The 20,410-nt window shown below is 38.0% G+C and overlaps 1 long non-coding RNA gene across 1 annotated transcript in view; it reads right to left on the bottom strand.

The window, feature by feature from the left end:
- LOC135471771 (uncharacterized) overlaps positions 1–20,410 on the bottom strand; it is a 70,774-nt gene that overhangs the window by 38,278 nt on the left and 12,086 nt on the right. Inside the window, exon 2 of the long non-coding RNA XR_010444470.1 lies at positions 1,998–2,157. This is a non-coding gene — a long non-coding RNA (uncharacterized LOC135471771). The remainder of the gene's footprint in view (positions 1–1,997; positions 2,158–20,410) is intronic.

Below are 20,410 nucleotides of genomic sequence, written 5' to 3'. Positions count from 1 at the left end.
AAGCTGCATATGCAAACAGGCAAAAGCTGCATATGCAAACAGACAAAAGCTGCATATGCGAACAGACAAAAGCTGCATATGCAAACAGACTAATCAAGTTCGAAAAAACGTCTTAAAAAGTCAAGTAAAAAAAAATTTTAAAACAAACAACAAAAACAAAATTTGGTCTGGCCTGAAGTGCACTTGCTTTACTTGTGCCATTGATCGCCATACCTTGACCAGTTGAATGACCAGTACACTTAGCAGTGACCAAACAATTAATCCAGGTAAGAGGATACTTGTCCTGTGTGTGTGACTGCCCGCTGTCAACAACTGTTCACCCTGCCTGCTACAGGATGACACAGCTGTCCGACACATTACTCCCACATACTCAGGAGTCTGCCACTCCCAAACCTTGATGTTACAACAACACTAACAAAAATGTGAATTGCCATTTAACCATGAAGGTTTAAACCGACACTGCATATGTAGGACTGATCAATTTTGGTATGAAACAAGGCTCAACGGTATCGGGTTACACAACAAACACCAAGAAGAAGATGTTAAAGTCTATGCTACCGCAAAAAAAAAAGAAGAAAATGGGGCAAAAATGGCGTATTTCATGTTGCCATTCTCCACACAGGTCACGCATTTTAGACCAATCAACAACAAGCTTAGGCCATTGCAGTTGACCTCGATATTTCAAAGCTGCGTATATATGACGCCATGTCTCATTATTACGTGACGCAGAAATGTAAAAGTTTACTGCACATGTATTATGACATCATACCGCTGAACTCAGATTGAAACAAATGCTTCTTTTGCCCCATCATGGCGTCTGAGTGTAAAATATCACACGTGTGAAAACAAAAGCAATATCAGTAAACTGTATGAAATAACATTTTTATGACCAAAGGAAATTCCAATAGTTCACTTTTATATAAATCAATTAAAGCAAAACTAACAAGTAGACAAACTCAAGTTTTTCTATTTGTAGACAAAAACAGTATGAAATCAGGGAGGTAACGGCTGGTGTGTTGCATGACACACTCGATGTTGTTTGAAAGGTCATATCTATTTAATATGTATATTTGCACACGGCCTGCAACTAACAGTGGGGTAGAATGAGAAGCACCTCCATTAATACTAGGTGGCTATGACCTAAAAGCGTAGTTAACACTCAATCCCAAGAAATAAAGCAGTCTTTTTCAAAAAGTATCCATTACAAGTGTTTAAGAAAAGGTGTACCAAATTTGAATTAAGTCTTACAGTACTTGAAAGATAAATGAGAATGACTTTAAACTACAGTTTTCCTACAGCCCCAGTGATCACTTTAGAAATTAAGCAGCCTGCAGTCATGACTTTTACAGTGACAGCTGCCAAAAACTAACTCTTTGGCAGGAATGAGTTCAAATAGGGAGAGCTTTGCTGGTAGCACCAAGGCAGTAAGTTTACCATTGATATCATTTCCGCAAATTTTCGCCTATTTGATAAAAAAATTTGCCTAACATAATGAGCAAATGATAAATTATAAGTTCCAAATATTAAAATTTAAAAAAAATCGTATGGGGACATATGTGTGATTGTTTTTATTTCCCTCAACTATAATCTCCAGTTTTCATGCATCCACTATTAAAGGTAGTATAGTTCAATACATTCATGTACATGTCACAAGGTGGCAGTTTTATTACTGGTAAACTCGCCCCGACCACTGTTTACTAGGATATGCACTGTAGCAGTATACTGGACAAAACCACATCATTCATTCCTGTAACTGGATAGCTTCTCCAGACACACGGTGACCTTTGACCCATGTGTTTACCATCACACTCTCTATAATTACTGCTATCATAAACTCTTCCCTGTCCACAATGGCATACACAAATAAACCACAGAGGCTGAAAATAAAGCCAAACACAATAGCTGTGTTTATATACAATATAATGAGTCAGTGTTACTCTTGAGTGTTATGTACCTACTGTATGGTAAAACAATTGAGCCTGTGTATCAGGACTTACCTTCTGTATGGCTGGATATGACAATAGCAATGAGAAGAGGGTAGGTGGTGTGGAGGGTATCAAGGTTTCATCATCCCCTATTGCCATATTTCACCCTTACACAACAAACCATTCTGGCAGATCTCCAAAAAACACCAAACATAAAGTTCAGTTGTGACATCTGAAAAAGGAGGACAATAAATCTTTTCAAAATGATTTCACAAACTTCTTTATTCCAGAATATTTCCAACATTCAACTGCAGTTAGTATTTTGAGTGCAGGAAACCAGGTAGGGCCTAGAGAGGTTTTGAGTGCAGGAAACCAGGTAGAGCCTAGAGAGGTTTTGAGTGCAGGAAACCAGGTAGGGCCTGGAGATGTTGTGAATGCAGGAAACCAGGTGGGGCCTGGAGGTGTTTTGAGTGCAGGAAACCAGGTAGGGCCTAAAGATGTTGTGAATGCAGGAAACCAGGTGGGGCCTAGAGGTGTTTCGAATGCAGAAGATCAGACAGGGTCTGAAGATGTTTCGAGTGGAGAAAACCAGGTAGTGCCTGGAAATGTTTTGAGTGCAGGAAACCACATAGTGGCTGGAAATGTTTTGAGTGCAGGAAGCCAGGCAGGGTCTGGAAAACGTTTGAGAGCAGGAAACCAGGCTGGAAACTGAGGACATGACAAACTACAGCTTGCTGGGAACATGACAAGACATTAATCACCCAATTCCCCATTTCAGTTAACATGTATTCTAAAAGACTGAAGGGTAATACCCACCAAAAAAAGTGAGGAAAATCGTGGAAAGCTGCACAGTATTGTGCAACACATCAGGTGAAAGTCCAAAAATAAAAAAAAAAATAAAAAAAAAAACAGCAGAAGTTGACAATAAATAATAATAGTGATAAACTAGAATCCCGATTTCCAAAACATGGCAAGATGTTGGCAAGATGTATGGCAAGTTTTATCAAAATCAACACTGCAGTTTGCGAGACGCATGGACACAATCATGTCCACAGACAGACAGAGACAGACAGACAAACATGGACGGATGGACGGACAGACAGACAGACAGACAGACAAACAGACCAACAGACACAGACAGACAGACAGACAGAGAGACAGGGTGAATAATGAATAATGATAATCATTGGACCTTGACATTACACACTAAAATATGTTACCAATAAATTAACATACTGCTTCATTTCCTTTTTTTCTTCTGTTTCTTTTTACCTTCTTTTCACTAAAATACATAAATGTGGTCAAAAAAACTAAGCCTACTTAGGAAAAGTAATAAAAGCATCTTTTACCACACAAGATCATTTATCATGAGATAAGCTGTTGCAGAGGATTTATGTGTGGAAAAGATACAGGTGTGGTGCTGTGTAATGACAGGTATCACTGATTGCAAACAGGACAGGTGAGGCACGTGGCTAGTGTATACCTATCAGCTCTTCAGCAGATCACCCCCCCAGGGGTGGGTTGGGGGAGGGGTTCACATGACTAGGGTATATGCTGTGACCAGCAGCTGGTAGGTAAGGGTCCCCAATCCCGAGCACCTGCTCCTCTTATCAATTAGATGAACCGAAGTCCCTCTTGCCCTTTATGTACCAAACTCCATATATTAATGACTTGATAATAAATTACAGTAGCACACAGATAGCAGTCCCCGATAAGACTTTCATCAGCTAAATGACATTAAGAACGGCTGAAAAGAGCTATTCTCTCAGAGTACCATTGAAACAAATGAGAAAATCAGACTTGTGCGTTGAAGTTTATCTCCATGAAACAGCCCTGGGGCTCTTCTTCGACTATCTAAGGTACCAGATATAATTATTATATATATATAAATATATACATTCAGGTGATGCTATCTACCCCCCCCCCCCCCCCCCCACCCCCCACCCCACCCCTTATCATTAGCCTGAGAAAACCAGACTACTTATATACATAAATGTATATACAAGTACTTTGGAAAAGGGGTTTTTTTTGGCTGTACAAATATACATACATGTGTAGTAAATCACCTATTATGGAGGAGTTTCGAGTTCAACCTCTTTTATCACTAAAGGTAAAAAAGTCCTATTGTACAATGTTTAACTATTTTCGAATACATTTACTATAACCTGAGCGTCTGAAAAAAGTGTACCAAAAAGTTACATAGAGTAAGATAAAACAATAGGAGAAAACTGAGTTTAGCCTTTGTGAACTTTTAAAGTTCCTGAGGGGAAGGCGGGTCATTTGTGCTTTTGGAACATGGTAGGACAGATAATCAGCAATTTAATGTCAGTCAAAGTTGTCTAACATTTTCAAGATGTCACATACAGTAGGGTTCTTTTTTTTTCGCCTTTAGAAACAGAAAAATTCAATCTCAAAACTCCCCCTATTAAATGAAATTTTTGATCACCTGATCACCCATCCACACAACATATAAAGCTACTGTGAAAATATGCGATTTACGGTAAAAAAAACACACTTCAGATTATTTTTTTATCAACTGATCACCATTATGCAATGTGAAGTCATTAGTGCAAAACTCCGTGGAATTATAGTTGATTTTAATCTTGCAGGTACAAGTATATTCAGATTAAATCCTTGTTACAAATTTACAAAGGCCAGTCTGTATATCATTAAACGCACAAAGTCAAGACAGTTTCCTGTTTTGTTTTTTTTTTTTTTATGTACATTATCAGATATATTTCTATATTAAGGGGCAAACTGTAATCAGCTCCCATCCACACCTGAGCAGAGTTATTAAGACAAAAAAAAACTACCAATACATGTGTGTATATAATATGAGTAATGAGTCCTGTGAGGCGTATCTATCAATCATCCGCCCTGTCACTTCAAACAATTGGTTATATTATACAGTGAGCTCATCTTTCTACACGCTTGGTCATAAGACCGACAGGTAAAGTCTGCCTGCGCAGCACCTTAACCATGCAGACGAGTATAGGAAAAACAAAACACAAAGCATTCTCGACCCCCACCTTAACTCTCTGAGGTACAATAAGTCAATGGTTTTCCTATTGGTCGACTTCCGTGTCAGATGGTAGGTTGAACGAGCCTGAGTGAAACTGACACTTAATGCTGTAGTTGACCTAAAATTTTGTCCATGGACAACTTACTCGTTATGCCTCAATCAAAGAGTTCTATTAATCTGACAAGTGTGTTTTGTGGTTAACTGTTTCAAAGGTAAGGTGATATCCTACCGGACAAGCGTACATTTCAGCTACAAGGATAATTTTCAGGACCTTTAACTGCCTCTAAAAATGACACTTTTTCGAGGGAATTTTTAGGCAAATGCAGTAACCTACAGGGGGCTTAATTGTGGGTTCTACAGATAGATTACAAATCATTTATTAACCATGGACAATTTTTACCCTAGGTACCTTTATGGCGGTGAGTAACTGAGTGCTTGGGGTTTAACATCGTACTTAACAATTTTTCAGTCATATTATGAAATTATAGGGGTGGTGTGGCTATGTACAAACAGTTGTCAAAATCATCCTGGGAAAACTCATCATACGGATATAATCATAGCACATAACCTGATAAATATAACGCTCTCCAACTGCCGCCTAAGGCTAAAATAAAAGGAAATGTGATTAGCTGTGTGGTGTATCTAGATGAAAAAAAAAGAAATGACAGCCAAGAAATGGACAGACAAGAACAAATTGTCCAAAAATTTCGAAGAGCAATGGGGCCAACATGATCACGAATTTGAAATTTTTTTGATTTTTCTTTGATTGGTGTTTTATGTTGTACTTATATTTGAGAAATTTGAAATAATCAATACATAATGATAATTGTACAGATAGAAGGAACATTATCTAAATATCTGGGCTAAGATTGGAGATAGATGGTTACAGCCAATGTGTGCCGGGGGGGGGGGCTGTGATGTGTAGTACATGTGTGTAAAGACGCAATTATTCACGTAACACACCAGCCCCCACAGCACAGTTAGTAGAGCATCCGCTTCGGGAGCGTTAGATCTAGGGTCAATCCCAGATTGGCCTTCAACATGAAGGGGATAGTGCAGCGACTGTTTGACCCGTATAAGTATAATGGCTCGGGCAGAGTGCCTTACATGCCTTGGGTAAGGTGTCTCAGTGAAGCAGCATTAGAATAAAAGAGAGGTGGAAATCTGTCCTGCAACAAGGAGGCACATTACATGCACTCTAAAAATTGTTAAATACGACATTAAGCCCCAAGCACTCACTCATTCCACACAGCAAGAATAGAATGGAATACCTGGTACAGCTTGCAAAGTTTCTTGAGTAAATGTCCATACATTTTTCCCCATATAAGTAGATATATTCATATTCTGTGTTCATTTATATATTATATTAACACATATATTTTATGTACTTTTCACGTTAAAGACACAAAAATGTGAGGTCACTATGGAAGCTATAAGATGGTTGATTAGTAAGTACTTCAATAAGCAATAAAGACCCTTCAGGAAATTCCAGAATTGGCCTCTACTCCAGCCACATGTATTCTCTTGGATATATGTAGTAGATGTAATCAGGGGATGTGTCATTTTCTCAAACAGATTCTGTAGTCTGCTACATGCCGTTAAATGAAAGAGGGATCCGTGAGAAATCAGTGATGACTCGTTGGTAATACCATATGTCACATAATCCACTTAGCCAAAAAAAAAAAAAAAGTGGGTATATGTAGAAGTAGAGGTAGATCAGACGCAAAAATATTAAAAACCCAGACATTTTACCTATCATAAATTTGACATCTTTGAATGCAATTTATGTGTCAAAATAATACAGACTGGAACATGAAAATGCTTTTCTTGGAATGGCTCGCAGAAGTATTTATTTGTCTGTCTGGAAAAGATAAGAACTACTGAGATTTAACTGATCATGCATTGTCTCCAAACACATTAATAGCATGCTGAAGAGACAGGTTGAAGCTCAACAGTACTGTCACCGATTCCACAAAGCCATTTCTGAATTTTAAAACTTCTTCACAAAGCTTAGTTTTTGGCACAGGAAGTTGCAATTTAGACACATTTGTCTGAAGATAACACTGATGATGTGGAAAAAAGTTTTAACTTCTAAAGCTGAAAAATACGCTTTAAGTTCGTATTTTGAATATTGACTTCAGCCAGAAATGGCTGTGGAATCAGCCCTGAGTATTCAAAGCTAGACTATTCAACTATACAGCCAACTAACAGCTACATGGGACAATTTTGACCATAATTTTGTTAATTCTCTTGATCTAGATAAATAATCATTTATTATCTATGCAGTGTTTTACTTTTGATCTGAATCTGATCTTTCTGATGCTTAACTGTCAAGATCAACTCTTATAAACCCCCAAACAGCAGGAATCCAAGCAAGTTCTTGCACAAAAAGAAGTCACAACAACTATTTTCAAGATAGTCAAATGTTGCTAAATTTCCGATTCATAACTACACGCCCTTCACTAAGACAAGTGGATGTGAGTTATACATTATTTCACTAAAAGTTATGCACATGGAATCCCTGAATCTGTTTACTTTTCTCTGTATTAAAACTTTCATTTTGAACAACAAGCTTTGTGGTTATAGAGTTGAGCAAAATTCTGGTGGGTTCCTGGAAAGCTAGTGTACCGGACTCCATTTACGGTAGATTCTACTATTATGAAAACAAAGTCCTGCTGTGCTACATATTCATGTACTCTGGTTGCAAACACCTTCCCCCAACCCCTACAATCCTTACACAAGGCTTAGTGTATCTAAGTACAATTTCTGTAACTGCCATGGAACCATACCTCAATTCAATCTCCTCAGACTTTTGATTTTGTCAGGTGTGTCTTACTAGCACACTAAAACTTTGTTTCAGGAGTGTGTCAGGTGTGAGAGTGTGATAGCACACCTCAATTCAATCTCCCCTGATTTTGTCAGGTGTGCCTTACTAGTGCACCCAGACTTTGCTTCAGGAGTGTGTCAGTTGTGAGAGTGTGATAGCACACCTCAATTCAATCTTCCCAGACTACTGATTTTGTCAGGTGTGTCTTACTAGCACACTAAGACTTTGTTTCAGGAGTGTGCCAGGTGTGAGAGTGTGATAGCACACCGAAATTCAATCTCCCTAGACTTTTGATTTTGTCAGGCGTGCCTTACTAGTGCACCAAGACATTGTTTCAGGAGTGTGTCAGTTGTGAGAGTGTGATAGCACACCAAAATTCAATCTTCCCAGACTATTGATTTTGTCAGGCGTGCCTTACTAGTGCACCAAGACTTGGTTTCAGGAGTGTGTCAGTTGTGAGAGTGTGATAGCACACCAAAATTCAATCTTCCCAGACTTTTGATTTTGTCAGGCGTGCCTTACTAGTGCACCAAGACATTGTTTCAGGAGTGTGTCAGTTGTGAGAGTGTGATAGCACACCAAAATTCAATCTTCCCAGACTACTGATTTTGTCAGGTGTGTCTTACTAGCACACTAAGACTTTGTTTCAGGAGTGTGTCAGGTCGGAGAGTGTGATAGCACACTTCAAATCCAAAAGCCTGTAACATGTTACCCTAATTCTTCTAATATTTTGGGACATATATAAGTAGTGTTGAAAGTAGAATATTTACATTTCTTTACCAGCCATTTGGAAAAGTAAGACCATTAGATGGTCTAACCATGTGAGAAAAAAAGAAACTCAATATTCCTACAAGAAATTACATGTAAATATACGTTGGCTAAAGCGAGCCTACCAGGTGTCCCAAATTTTAGAAGAAATAGGGTAACATGTCCTGCAATAGTAGTTACATTCAACTTAGTCCATGATGACAGCATCATAAAATAAAGCATAGATTAGCCAATGAAAGTAAGGTTAAATGATAAGGATTAAGATAGTCAGAATTCCTGTATAATATCGTAAATTTTTTGTAAAATGCACTGTATTACAGCCGTTGTTGTTAGTGTGGGAAAATAACATAGAAACAAAAGATTTCTGTTGTTTCCAAATTTGCCTGGTGTGACATCATACAAGAACACTTGACGTCACCGATCACTGACGTTTAGCCATAAATGACGTTGTATTTTCTGACACGCATGATGCCATTCCAGCATAACTGTCTTACTCAACGTCATACCTGCACGGTTCATCATCACACAAGGAATATTATCACAAAACAGCAGGGAAATTTTGCAGAAATATTCTGAGGATTTAGTTTTTGAGGACTCTTCACTTAACGGGGTTAAATAGTGCTTATACTGTTATGTTTTTTAAACCATAGTGCCGGCTCCATTCCATAGTGTATCCTTCATATCAGTTTAATATTTTCGCTTGGCCTCTCCTGCGACTGAAGTAGTAGTTAAAAAGAAACAAAAACACTGATTTTCAGTAGAGATACATCAACTCCTGAACTCGATAATTTTCACATGTACATGTAGGTATGTAGACATAGGTGTAACTGCACCAGATGTTCATGATATTTACCTGAGAAGCAGGTCACAGAGTGCAGTTCAACTGATCACACATGTTTACACACAAACGTCAATCAATGCATGATGTGTGTCAGAAGGCCAGCAATGACCCGTATTATTTTCCAAGTCACCTCCTAATAATGATGTCAGTGAGAATGTCCTCTAGACATACCTACATGTGCTTGTTTGTATGTCAGATACCGATCTTATCGTTGTATCAACAGACAAACTTCCGTTTACCTGTACATTACCATATATAAGACAGGAAATATCAATTCGGTTAGCAGGAAGGTAGAACAGCTGGACCCTTGTTGTATGTCTCGGTTTCATACAGATATACGGACATCCTAGTTTAACCTGCTACAGGTCACCAAGTGTAAATTTTACCTACATGTACTTAAACTCACCTGTACTTAACTATATCTATTCATTTTAGTGTTTAATATAACAGTATCTTGGTCAAGGACTTATTTATATCATTATGTTATGTACTGTACTAAAAGAATATTTCACTTCTCATTTAAGCAGCATACGTCATGTTTACACTTTACAAATGGGGGAAACCATGTACAGAGCCAAGATGAAACCATGCAGGGCTAGGAGGACAACATGTAAACCATCCACAACCATGAAGAATACATGAGGAAACAGTATAAAACCACGTGGAAACAGAATGAACCACCTGAAAGAAGCCATGTAGAAATAAATGTAGGAAGAAACCCTGCAGAGTCAGGAGGGAAACATGCAGAGCTGGAACGAAACCATATAGTACCATAAGAAAATGGTTCAAACTATACAAGCCATCAAAAATCCAAATCATGAGGAAACCATATGTAGATAACATGAAACCATATACACATCCAGAGCATGTAGAGCTAAGATGACACCATGTAGCACCATAAGGAAACCATACAAAGCCACTGGACATCCAAGCAGAGTCATAAGGAAACCATATGTAGACAAGATGTAACCATACACATATCCTGAAGGAAGTCATGCAGAGCTAAGAGGAAAGTCTTGTAGTCATTGCAGAGTGCATGTAACTAAGACAGAGCCAGGAAGAAAGTGTGCTGCACAATGCAAAGACCATGCAATGTAACTGACTGGACACACCTGACAATTTGTTGCACACAACCTAGCAATCAAAATCTTGAACACAACATCAACTCTGCAAGGTGGCACTGTCAGCTTCAAGGGTACAGCATTTACTTACCAGCCAAAACATAGGGAGTTTCTTAAACATGTCACATCCTAGATCGATTGCTTGAATGATTGATTGATTAGTGTGTAAGGCCTAACTCAAAAACCACAAGATCAAGACTGATTATTCGCTTGAAGTTTGCCACCTTAACATTATGACAAAAGTTTTTTAAATATAATTTTTGTCACCTTGTCCAATGCTGAAATGTTCAATATGCTGCCTCACTGAAATATAAGGACAAAGACTCCAGATATGACAAACCAATAGCCCCACCATGTACATATAACAATGACAACAGCACTTAACATTCAGACGTGATATACTGTCAGTATATCATATATCATATATTAGTGGTACTGTAGGTTTTCGGTAGAACACAAAGGCTATTACATCGCAAGTACCATAGGCCTACAAATGTGTATTGCTAACTGTGATATCACAAGTACCATAGGCCTGCAAATGTGTATTGCTGCCTATGATATCACAAGTACCGTAGGCCTTACAAATGTGTATTGCTAGCGGAATACGGGTTTGACATGATGTCAGCAGTACATGATGTCAGCAGTATATGATGTCATCAATACATGATGTCAGCCATACTGTACTAGCAGAATATATATACACACATTTTGTATGTTGTCCATATAATGCTGAATATTACCTTTGACCTCTTGACCCCTTATATATTGATGCCATAATGACACTCTAATTTTAATAATCAAGTTTAACCACTTCATTCTTGAATCAGGCAACATATCCCTTAACTGTCTGCCTGAAAGTACTGACTATAAACAGGTAGGGTTAAAATGGCAAATGTTATGAGACCAGAGACCTGGAAATCAATACATGCCCTGTAGTATACACAGGTGATGATTTACACCAGCAAGGTTATGGCTGTTTGAACAAGACACATGACGACAATGACCCACTTGTAACCAGTCTGCATGTTTACCAAGTCTACATAATCTGAAACAATCAGTACTCGTGATAAGTCAATTGACGATGCGAGTTTTCTTTACTCTTACAGGTCCGCTGCTCTGTCAAATACAATATAATGCAGCAGTGATATTTTGAAAGGTGATGACAGCATTACCTGACTTGTACACGCAGCCTTCAATTACCGTTCAGTTCTCTTGACTTACTGAGACCTATTCTGACATACATCATATTTCACAGCCCAGGTGCAACTGATATAGAAATCATATCAAAGAACTTTACATACCCAGATTTAACTCCAATTAAATCAAGACTGGTATACTGGTATACAAATCAAATTTATGTCTTAGCATGAGCCATTTATTAACGATTAAGGAGTTGGAGAGCAAGAAACTGCATCAAAACCAGGAGTTCATATATTTTCATCTTGATTGTGTGCATACAGCATTATATTCTAGAAAAGTATAAAAAAAAAGACACGTTTTATACCATGTATGTTACCTTGTAGGTAAATAACCACTAACAGCCCCCCACTCCAAATCCGACCCCAAACCCCACCCCCCACATACACCCCCCATCCCCCACCAGCAGGTAGCCTAATGCATTTAAATGTTGTGTACTGCTAAACCCCAACCTAATCCCTGGCCCTAAAGTACCTGCTGAACCCTTAGAGGTACTTTTATTAGAACATCTGTCCTTACCCTCTGGCTGGAAATACTTGATGACTTGAGCAAAGAAAAACAGACACCATCAATTAAAAAAAAAAAAACACATGAATTATAATTTAATCAATGTAAATTACACCAGAATGTTCCTAAGCAGTCAACGTATAAACAGTCAAAATATTCGCATGACAAAGCTAAAAATTAATGACAAACATGTCACAAGATCTAAATATAAATGCAAAGATTCAAGAAGACAGTTTAACTGTCATAATTCCCACATTAAAGATGAATTTTAATAAGTACTTACATAGCCTTTATACATTATTCAAGATGGCAAAGGTTTTGTAAAGGTAATTAAGAATTTAACGCAACCCTATTATACAGGAAGTCACTTATACACATCTTAGCTGTCAAACCAAAATGCTCTATGCAGATGCAGAATAACAAAATTGTTAACACAAACATCGGGCATTTACATTTGTGAACACAGGATTGCACTGAGCTCTAGTTTTCTAAATTTTACTGGACTTAAACTCTGTCTTACAAAATGGTATTGTACTCAACACTACAGGTAGCTATAGCTAAACTTTACTAGACTGAACATGAGGTAGCTAAACGTTAAAGAAGTGAGCACTAGCTACTTATACTGGCCCTGACAGCTCAGTTCGTAGGGCGTCCGCTTCGGGAACGGTAGATCCAGGGTCAATCCTGGGTTGAGTCACACCTAAGACGCGTTCAACATTAAGGGGATAGTGCAACGATCGATTGACCCATACCAGAATCATGGCTCGGGTGATGCGGCTTACTTGACTTCGATAAGTTGTCTCAGTGAAGCAGCACTAGATAACAGAGCAGTGAAAATCCGTCCAGCAACAAGGAGGCACATTACATGCACTCTAAGGACACTTCGTCGTCATAAGACTGAAAACTTGTTAAGTTGACGTTAAACCCCAAGCACTTACTGGCTCATTCACTCACTCCAGCTACCTCTTTAGAAACAAATACTGCCTAGATGTGAATGAACACTAGGTAGTTCAACTTTACTGGACTGAGCACTAGCTAGCTAAACATTACTGGACTGAGCACTAGCTAGCTAAACTTTACTGGGCTGGGCACTAACTAGCTAAACTTTACTGGGCTGAGCACTAGCTAGCTAAACTTTACTGGGCTGGGCACTAACTAGCTAAACTTTACTGGACTGAGCACTAACTAGCTAAATTTTACTGGACTGAACACTAGGTGCTAAACTTTACTGGACTGAACACTAGGTGCTAAACTTTACTGGACTGAACACTAGGTGCTAAACTTTACTGGACTGAACACTAGGTGCTAAACTTTACTGGGCTGGGCACTAACTAGCTAAACTTTACTGGGCTGAGCACTAGCTAGCTAAACTTTACTGGGCTGGGCACTAACTAGCTAAACTTTACTGGACTGAACACTAGCTAGCTAAATTTTACTGGACTGAACAATAGGTGCTAAACTTTACTGGACTGAACACTAGCTAGCTAAACTTTGCTTTACTGAGCATTAGTTACCTAAACTTTACAGGAAAGAACACCAGTTAAACTTAACTATATAGGAATGAATACTAGCTACATGTAGCTAAAATTTACGGGACTAAGCACTGAACTTTACCGGTATGAAAACAACATGTAGCGGCATAAACTTTACAGGTATGAACAGTAAACGAAAGAATACAAAAACGATTGAGACATTCTCAACTTTCTACATCTTCGTATTCCGATTGCAGTTTCGAACATCTTGTTCTTATCACAGAATGGAGTGTAATAGTTAAACATGTATATATATGTATATGTATATATATATATATATATATATATATATATATATATATATATATATATATAAATTATCCACTCTTGCATTAAACTTAGATCTTATCTTTGTGCATGTAAAGTTCATCATAGAGTTAAACAATGCTATACTGGAAGAAAAGTTAGAACAGGCATAGCACCAAAAATGGTTCAGACTTCGATTTTCAGTTAACCAAAGTCTCCATTTAAAACTCCTCTACACGCATCAGTTAAACGCATTTTCCGGCTTACTAAGCACGACTAAATGGTTAATAAGCCATTTTACTGCCCTTACATCACAGTTCAGAATAACCAATTTGTTGTCTTTCATCTGAGATGGTGGGAGACCAGTGGTTTGGCCCTGATCACAGGTGTATAATCATCATACCGTAAACGATCTAAAATTTCGTTCAGGACAACATTATTTCACTTAAAGTACACACATGGGTAATGTGAGGGTCAGTTGTAAAATTGTGGCCCACAGACAATAAATACCCAGTGATTTGTCCAGGGCTAACCAAAAAAAAAAAAAAGAAAAGAAAGTTCAACATGTTTCAAGTGATACACTTTGCTTGATTCTGATAGATTCATCCAGTTTTCAGTCAAGTTTTGTTTATCAAAAGTATCATTCTAAAGACTTTATGTGCTTCTGAAAGTGCCTTTTCTTTTGTCATAACAAACTTTAGATGAAATTCAGTTAGTGGTATCTCTACTGACTTTAGAAAAGTGTCCTGAGGTTTGTTTGGCTGGTGCGTGTAGGCTGATATCCTGCCAGAAAAATGTAATTTTTAGCACCCAAATAATTAATTGTATTATGGTTATTTGCCTCTAAAAACACACTTCTTATTTATGTTTTGTTTTGTTTTCTTAACATGAAAACCATCATGACCATATGAATCCGGTTCCAGGATCTTTAACAGTAACCACTAGTATATTCAACAGACACATGTTCATAAGAAATGAATATATATATGCAAACAGAAATAGATTGGTGAATTTGTAGGGCATATACATTACTCTAATGAGCTGTGAGTCAAATTAAGACAGGTTTACCTGAATCCAGGGTAAGTGGGCAGCAAAGTCGCCCCAAGGGGCCCACTCTGCATTGTAACCTTACCCCAAGATTAGCCCTGGAGCTGTGACATAACACAGTGGGGTGGAGAGTTGGGGAGGGGGGAGGCATATGATGTAACAGCCAACACAAGGCTTCCTGCCCACAACTGGACAATTCACAGACTGGACAAACACACAACTGATCAGTACTATCATTAGATCATCACACATTTAATTACCCACTCCCCACTGGCCCAGGACATCAAAGGTGATCTAATTGTTTATCATAAACACTGTTGCTGTCTAATTGATTACACCACAGTACTGGTATTTATGTGGGCTAATTGATCAACCATCTGTGTAACAGTCTTACACAGGGAGACTGAAGCCACATTTTGCTGCCCCAGTCTGTCTCCTCCATGGATTAGCTGATTTGTCTCTGAAGGGATTAATCTCTTCCGCAGTCCAAAACCCAACTAATCCCTTCATTACAGCCTACTTTCAAATTTAAGAAAGTAACCCAATCCTGAATATGCCTGCACATTTGGTAATCAATCCTGAATATGCTTGCACATTTGGTAATCAATCCTGAATATGCTTGCACATTTGGTAATTAATCCTAAATATGCTTGCACATTTGGTAATCAATCCTGAATATGCTTGCACATTTGGTAATCAATTCTGAATATGCTTGCACATTTGGTAATCAATCCTGAATATGCTGGCACATTTGGTAAACAATCCTGATTATGCCAGCACATTTGGTAATCAATCCTGAATATGCCAGCACATTTGGTAATCAATCCTGAATATGCCTGCACATTTGGTAATAAATCCTGAATATGCCTGCACATTTGGTAATCAATCCTGAATATGCTTGTACATTTGGTAATCAATCCTGAATATGCTTGCACATTTTGTAGATTAATCCCCTAGGTTTAATCTGACCAGAGCCTCATCTTCCAATTTATTTTAACGCTGAGAGTACTCAAAAAATTTTAAATATGTAATGTTGTGTATCATGAACTACAGTGACTCTGCCATCTGATTTATCCCACATAAATGGCCTGGTAGATGGAGTGCTTACCAAGGTTCAATCTAACTGAAGGCTCAAAGTAAAACATTATTTAAATCCAATATTTTGGTATGTCCTCCCAAGGTGCATGGTACATCCTCCCTAGATGCCTGGTAGGATCCTTCCTTGATCCTTGGTTATTTATTTATTTATTATTTATTTGATCGCCGTTTAACCCTGTAAACAAAAATATTATACTGGAGGCTGATCTGCACTCTACAAGGAGATAGAACTGCGATATGACCAAGAATAATGCTAAAACTGCGTCTAAAACTCTGAATTTGCTAACCTTCCGATTAGACTGAGGTACTTGTTGGTTGATCAAATGACTGCAGTCTACAATGTACATTACTGGGTTGTTGGAAGACTGAGTCACTGGTTGACTGACTGACTTACTGATTGGTTGATTAAATGACTACAGTGTATGTCACTGGGTTGTTGAAGGACTGGGTTACTGGTTAGCTGAGTGAGCGAGTCACTGTTTGAGTTAGTGAGTTACATGTTGGGAGATATACAGTGGCTGAGCTGCTGGTTGTTTGACTGAGTTACTGGTTGGTTGACTACAGTGCATGTTACCGTTTTGTTGATGACTGGATTACTGGCGAGCTGAGTGTGCAAATGAGGTTGAGTTGGTGAGTTGCATGTTGGGTGATCCAGTGAGTGATCTACTGACTGGTTGACTGAGTTGCTGGTTGACTGACTGAGTTACTGGTTGGTTGACTGGGTTACTGGTTGGTTGATTAATTGACTACAGTGTACAATGTATGTTTCTGGGTTGTTGAAAGACTGGGTTACCGGCAAGCTGAGTGTGTAAGTGAGTCAGTGGTTGAGCTAGTTAGTTTCATGTTGGGCGATCCAGTAACTCAGTTACTGGTTGATTGATTGAGTGACTACTGTGTATGTTACGGAACTGTTAAAAGACTGGGTTACTACTTACCTGAGTGAGTAAGTGAGTCACTGGTTAATCTAGTACAGTTAGTTCTTGGGTAATCCCCTGACAGGCTGGTTATATGAGTCAATAATTTACTGGTTGTTTGAGTAAGCAAGTTGGTTATATATTTTATTGACAGTACACTTCGCCTGTTGCCAAGTTATACAGGTCCAACGTCATTAATTTGAAACCGAACCGAACAGTTGGAGAATAATTTGAAAAACAGGATACTTGCTATCTAGTACCTCATTGAAAGAAAGTGTGTGTGAGAGTGTGTTTCAGAATCAAGGGAGCTTTATGGAAGGGAGATAATTATTAATGGAATTGCTAAGTTATACTTTAGCTTTGTGCAGTATAGTTGTCCATAAATCATGTCAGGTTGAGATGAGAACGTCACAAATCAACACTGGTACCTGAACATTAATTCTGGAGTAATGGTCCTTACAATTTATGATACACACGAACTACAGGCACGGGTGGTTGGTAAACTAATGAATATAGACAGTAGGCAAAGTAACCAGTTTATTGATTACCACATAAATAATCAATGTACATGTGTAATATGACAGAAGGACATATATATATATATATATATATATATATATATATATGCCGCCAGCATCGTTAGCCTAAACGAACCCACACCTGCTTACTACCCGAGGCAATGTCAATAAACATATTAACTGGTCCTGGCTTATCTATAAATAATACAGCAATCTGATGCAGAAAAAAAAATGAAGATTGAAAATTATAATATAGAGGTTTATAAATGGTGAATTTTTTTTTTTTTTACTTCTTTTACACGAGGGCAGAACAGAAAAGCAAGCAAGTTTTGATTCAATGTGGGATAAGCACTGAATGTATGAAAGTCCTGAGGAGTAAGAGATACTGTGTTTCCCCCTAAAATACCCTCCACAGCCAAGTAACTCCCTTCAAATGATTCACAGAGATCACTAGATCATTAAATGTGTATTAAGGTGTATTAAGGTGGGATGATATCCTATGGAGGGAAAAATGCAAGTTTCAGGACTATAAGTTATTATTTATGACCATTATTTTCCCATTATAATGCAATTTTGGGGAGTGATTTTTAGGGAAAATACAGCATATTGTAAATCTTACTGGTTGTTTCCACTCCCCCCCCCCCTCCCCGTCAGCTGTTGACACAAGCTCTAACCTGATATAACCTGTCATCACAGGGATGCTGATACAATTAATGACAAAATAAAAAAAAAAAATGAAACTCCAAAGGTGACCTTTTTATTCACACCAGATAACCACCAGCTCACAATTAAACATTTAAATTACGAATAAAGGACCTATGTACAGAAAGCTCTGCCCAAAAAAATTAGGTTGAATTTTTTATTCTTTTAGCTCAGTCATTTTCTCTAGAATTCGTTTTGACATTTGCACCGAAAATAGACTCCACATTTATTTTCTGCGCAATAAAACAGGGCAGTTTGTTTGACATTTAGCAGGACATTTTACAACATTGTACTTCTCTCCTCAGACGAAAAAAAAAAAACATGTGAATTGTGTGTAGGTGACATTAAGAATTGTTGCGGCTGTCTATTGAATGCTTCCAATATTCAGCCACAAACAATTTGAACTAATAACTTGAAAAGTGGCCTTGTATTCCCCCCCCTCCCCCCCCCCGAAAAACAGAAAAACAGAAAAACAATAAAAATTAACCTCTGCCTGACACTAGTATTAAGAAATGCAACAGGAAAAGCAAACTCATGGGTTGAACAATTTACAGCACCATAACTGCTGCCAAGAAACTGTTAGCAGTCTGTTATGGCAAGTGAAGATTTTGGGACTTTAGTTAGTCATTCATCTGGTTTTTCTTTCTGGCTCTGGTAATGAAAATCTACAAGTTCTTTTAAGGTTGACATAAAACTCGACTTTACTCCGCATGTACATAACTTACAGCAGCACCGGTCCTGCATTCTTTAATTTACATATTTATAATCTGATCTCATGAATATTCATTCATCATCTTCATATATAAATGTATCAATCTAAGAGGTGCGCCTATACACATTTGCACTGTTTGCCAAATGAGGCATTTAAATTCAAAACAGCTACATGTAATCATAGGTTTTGGGATGAACATTATGTATTTTGTGGTAATAGAAAAACAGATCAGCTAATTACACGTGAAAGTGTTTTAATGCATATATCTGTTACGATGTGCATATCTGCAAGGTATAATGTCAAAACTTTGAATTCCAATATCATTCAGTTTTCCACACAATTACAGTATACAAGTTTAAAAAAAAAAAAGTTGTCTTCCACTCAGGCTCCTGGTTAACTCGAGTTGACATCCTCAATCCCTATTTTTTTCAAAAGTGAACAGATGAAAATACAAGTACACACTAAACTGTTAACACCACCTAATACCCCCACCCCGACCCCCGACCCCTGACCCCCACCCCTCCCCAACCTTTGCGTCCACAGGCCTTTCTAACTTGCTGTCTATCCTGGAACTTCGTTTGTCACAGAGTATGTGTTTGGGGATATCTACCCAATTGTTATTAATGTATTCAACCAGCATGCCATCATGACAAAAATGCCTCAAGCTTTGCCAAAAAAGATTACACCACACCCCCCTCCCACCTCCACCCCCAATGTCACCCCCTCATTTAAACACCTCACTCCTTACTTCACACCACCTTAAGGGGTCATGTGACTTCCTTACCAAAGGGATCTGAATGGTACCTGACACTAGTCAATGACAGGTAAGTTTGGTGTCAATTATAATGCTAAACTCTCAAGTGATTAGGGACACCCTTCAGTGGGCCCCAATAGGATCACATGTGTGGTTCATGTCAACTGGGAAGGTCTGGAGATTAGCACACCTTACTCCTCAGGGTGATCATGCGATTAGAAAATGACTGAAATTCCATCAAAATCAAATTTAATGGAATTACACGGATTTTTATTTATAGATTAATGATGACAATTTGCAACTATCTGAATCTGATGGTGCTTTTTTTTCCCCAATGTGGATGTCTGCATCTTACAGGTCAAAGTCAAATGACATTCCTAGTCTATTATCTCAACATAACAATGAATCTTTCAATAAACTTTTCTCAATGAAAGAGTTTTAGAACCAAACTGAGAAAACAGAAAATACGGTACAAAAGTAACAGAGGAACTTCCAAAGGAAATGTACACTATAATTCAACCTTTCCATATAAAAGAACAACTTTCAGTGCAACTTATGCACATTTTTAATCTTATTTTGGATACAAAACTACAATGGTTGGACTATCCAGTTTCAGGGCTTCACAAAAAGTACAATTCAATCAGTCAACACAGAATAATGCCTTTAGAATATTCTTGAA

Source organism: Liolophura sinensis, chromosome 7, assembly GCF_032854445.1.
Source record: "Liolophura sinensis isolate JHLJ2023 chromosome 7, CUHK_Ljap_v2, whole genome shotgun sequence".
NCBI classification, from domain to species: Eukaryota; Metazoa; Mollusca; class Polyplacophora; order Chitonida; family Chitonidae; genus Liolophura; species Liolophura sinensis.
The sequence above is the reverse complement of the archived record's forward strand: the minus strand, read 5'-3'. Positions and strand labels throughout refer to the sequence as shown.